The 4,422-nt window shown below is 34.7% G+C and overlaps 1 pseudogene; it reads left to right on the forward strand.

The window, feature by feature from the left end:
• The first annotated feature begins 1,823 nt into the window (after positions 1–1,823).
• On the forward strand, positions 1,824–2,348 carry LOC150069559 (eukaryotic translation elongation factor 1 epsilon-1 pseudogene; annotated as a pseudogene).
• Positions 2,349–4,422: the final 2,074 nt, after the last annotated feature.

Raw genomic sequence — 4,422 nt, forward strand, 5'->3', positions numbered from 1 at the left:
ATAAAGAAAATGACATCAAAAAGATGAACCAGGTGTAATAAAACATTACAGTGATGAGATGCTTCTAAAGAAATCACTTCAGTCTTGTCATGAATGAACATCACACAGAAGTTGTGGTAGTAATGTGCATCGTGCATGCACATAATATCTTTCCCAATAACTTTTTACAAGTCCTTTATTGATATAAAATGTTATTTATTAAGTCTTACAGTCTTCCATATTATCGAGCTTAAGTGCAATAATTGAAGACTGATTTGTTCCACATCACAGAAAAGTGAAAACTGTAATCCAACTTTCATTTCTTCAGTACATAAGAAAGAGATCAGAATATCTGCCAATTCCTAATTTCCATCAGGAAATGTAGTCAGCTGAAGATGCAGATGGATTTTGGCAGCTTTTCTGACTTTTGTCTTAACACTTAGCCACTTTCAAAAACAAACAAATGATCATACATGACAGGTTTCCTAGGCATCAAGTTATTACAGTACAGAGACAGAAAAGAGAAAAATCAGGTATATTATAGTACCTAGCCACAAAGAGATTACGATGTAGTTGAGAAGATACAAAAAGTAATTCATGAAAAAAATCATTTGATACTTTATTATTAAATGTTATATGTATGAAAGTTTTCCACATTAAACTAATGAAAAATAACCTTTTTAAAATATATCAACAGCTCAAAAAATTGAATCAATCCAAAACTAATCTCCAAAATAACAACCATCCCATTAAAAGATGGGCCAAAGACTTAAAGAGAGTCTTCTTTGAAGAAGAAATAAGAATGGCCTATAGACACATGAAGAAATGCTCGACATCTCTGGCCATAAAAGAAATGCAAATCAAAACAACTCTAAGATTCCACCTCACTCCAGTTAGAATGGCCATGATCAAGAAATCTAATAACAACAGATGCTGGAGGGGATGTGGCCATGCCATTGGTGGAGTGCAAACTCATTCAATCACTATCGAAAGCAGTATGGCAGTTCCTCAAAAGACTAAACATAGAGCTCCGCAATGACCCAGCAATTCCACTACCTGGCATTTACCCAATTGTCAGAAAGAGCAACATTGCTCCATTTGTAAGGAAATGGAAAGATTTAGAAAAAAATCATATTAAGTGAAGTAAGCCAGACTCAAAGGAAAATAGGCTCAATGGTTTCCCTCATTTGCATAACCAGTAGAAACCTTGGGCTCCCCTAGCAGAGATTTACAATAGAGTAAATCTTAGATACATAAGGCCATATGGTAGGACGCTAACTGAAAGAACCTCCAGGATATAGAAACAAAAGCATATAAGGAGTTGTTCTTAATGTACTATGTTATCTCTCATCTCTTTTGCTGTCCCTTGGTTATCTCATATTGTTACAGTATTTACCTTGTTATCTGATATATATGTTTATTTGGTTATTTGAAATAGGATAAGGAAGGGGGGAAAACAAGATGAGGGGCAGGGGTGGCGGAAGGGAAATGGGGATCAAGACATGAGAAAGGGCATCAATGTTTGTGAAGTAATGCACCTTCTATCTAGTGAATATAATGTAACCCTCCTATTAATTACAATAAAAATATATGAAAAAAGATTCAGGTTTCTATAGAGATTTAATTACAATTTAAATAAACTTTCCATATATTTCACTATATGTCCAGTGGCAGTTGCTCATATTGTTTAGATTTGGGTAGAGTATTTGTCTACTAACACAACTAGCTTCTAACCTTTATATACACTGCTATATGTTTTCAAAAATTCTTAAATAAAATAATAATCAAAATTCCTGAATTAAAAAAAGAAAAATACCTCCCCTGTCAGCATCTGGGACCGGAAGATGGCGGCGGCTGGGGAATTGAAGCTGCTAGAGAAATCCCTAGGGCTGAGTAAGGAGAATAAATACAGTGCTCAGGGTGAATGGCAGATTCCAGTTCTTCAAACAAACAATGGTCCAAGTCTAGCAGGATTGACCACTATAGCAACTCATCTAGTCAAGCAAGCCAACAAAGAGTATTTGCTGGGGAGTACTGCAGAAGAAAAAGCAGTAGTTCAGTAGTGGTTAGAATACAAAGTCACTCATGTAGATGGACATTCCAGTAAAGAAGATATCCACACTCTCTTGAAGGATCTTAATTCATATCTTGAAGATAAAGTCTACATTACAGGAAATAATTTTACCTTAGCAGATATCCTATTGTATTATGGACTTCATCGCTTTATAGTTGACCTGACAGTTCAAGAAAAGGAGAAATATCTTAATGTGTCCCACTGGTTTTGTCACATTCAGAATTACCCAGGCATCAGGCAACAGCTGTCTAGTGTTGTCTTCATAAAGAATAGACTGTACACTAATGCTCACTAGAAACCACCTCTGATGTGAAGAAGCATATGGAAACATTGAAAATGTTTACTGGAAAATGTATTTTGGACCTCAGTACTAACATCAATTGATAAGTAGTCTTTGCTTGTTAAAGTAGGTTTAATTTTTAAAATATAAACTGGTATATAAGTACTTTATTTCTCTTGTTGAAGTTGTACAATTTTTATGCAGAAATTGAGCTATCAAAAAAGTTGAGATCAAGTTATAAATTACCTTGTTTTAGAGATGATTTATTTTAATGATAGCTGCAAATCAGTGACTTAATCTTAAAACATAGGTAGTCCTTTCAGTGGTTAAAATGTTTGGCTATTTATTAACCTCTCTTTCATATTTTAAATTTTATTTGCCTTTTGTGCATATCTACGGTCATTTGTTTATTAGCTCCTTCAATAAATTATGACAAGAATACAGAAAGGGAAAGCAAATCTATTTGTTTTCAAGTATTTATGTGAACTAGTAAAGGTGATAAAAAAAAGAAAAATAACCTTTTTATTATTTCGACACCATCCCTATTTTTCCTACAGAATATATAAAAAGCACAGATTCTGTCATATCATATCTTCTTTTTGGGGGGGTTGATTGTGAGGTTTGAACTGTGGGCCTGGGTACTGTTAGATGACGGCTAGCACCCTACCACTTGAGCCACAGCACGACTTCCCTTTCATATCTTCTTTAATAAGAGAATTTAAGCTCATCAAAAGTAGGAATCTTATTTTATTTTAGGTGATTTTAGCCCTTAACATTATCCTGGACTTGTAGGAAGAATATTTGTTAGATGATATACTGGCATAATAATTTTTAAATGTAGACAATTAACTATATTACTATGCAGTGAAATTGCTGAGTGAGTTTCCACTGATAATTAAAATCCATTAGATTCAAAACAATTAAGAAATAAGCGCTCCACTCTTGATATTCTTTTAGAACCTCAACAGCGTTTACAAATTAGTTTGTAGTTTTAACGTTCCTTACAAGTATTTTCCACCACTTTTTAAAATCACCCGCACATAGTTTAGATTTTCCTTCTTCAATGAACAGATAAGACAAATAAGTGACCAAAACAGAGGAATTTGAGTTGTCTTACAGTTGGCAAGATGCCCTTGTCTTTTTGCTCTCCTTGCACCTCCTATTTCACCCTTTCTCTGATCGTCAGGTAAAGAAGTAAAGGACTTAATTTAGCAGTGTGCTGATACTTAGAGAGGAATCAGTTGCCAGTGATAAGGAAAGTGGAAAGAAGGGGTAAAGGACAGGATTCAGGAGTTTCCGAGTAAACATGGAAAGACAACTAGTATTTTTAATTTCTTCCCAAGGCACAAGCAAAAAAAAATTGTCAGCTGTTTGTGTGTCCTTGGAATAAAGCCAAAGTCAGAGGTGGTGCCAGGGTCTGGGGAAGAAATTGCATGTAGTTCTAACCCTTGCTTGGAGACAAAGAGGAATGTTTGGACAATAGCTCTCTATCATCTTCTATTTCTTTCTTTCTTTCTTTCTTTCTTTCTTTCTTTCTTTCTTTCTTTCTTTCTTTCTTTTTTCCTTCCTTCCTTCCTTCCTTCCTTCCTTCCTTCCTTCCTTCCTTCCTTCCTTCCTTCCTTCCTTTCTTCTATTATCCCACCTTCATGGAAAAACAGAGGACTTAACCTTCTTTGACTATCTGCTCTCATGTGCCTATGCAAAATGTTTCAAAGTTAAATTACATTTCTTTGTAATCCTGGCGTACAGAATCATTTATTTTTTACACAGTAAGTACTGACCGATTCAGAGAAATCTAGATAGGTAAGCAATTCTCTTCCCTTTAAGATGCTCTGAATCTTAGAAAAGGTTATTTAATAAGGACACATAGGACTTTCGCAGAGAATAAGACAACTAAACTTATCTTTAAATAGGTCAATAGGTTATGTACATAAGCTTAAGAGAAACTTAGGTGCCTTACTTAATTTTTTATTTTTTTACTATGTCCTTCAGGCGGGAAGAGGGGCGAAAGAATGACATGAAAGTAGTTTTCTGAATAGATTCTAGATTTCCTTGAGCTCTCTAGCTCCAGGCTCTATTCAAAGAATAC

This window comes from Megascapheus bottae, chromosome 1, assembly GCF_031878675.1.
Source record: "Megascapheus bottae isolate mThoBot1 chromosome 1, mThoBot2.hap1, whole genome shotgun sequence".
Taxonomy (NCBI): Eukaryota; Metazoa; Chordata; class Mammalia; order Rodentia; family Geomyidae; genus Megascapheus; species Megascapheus bottae.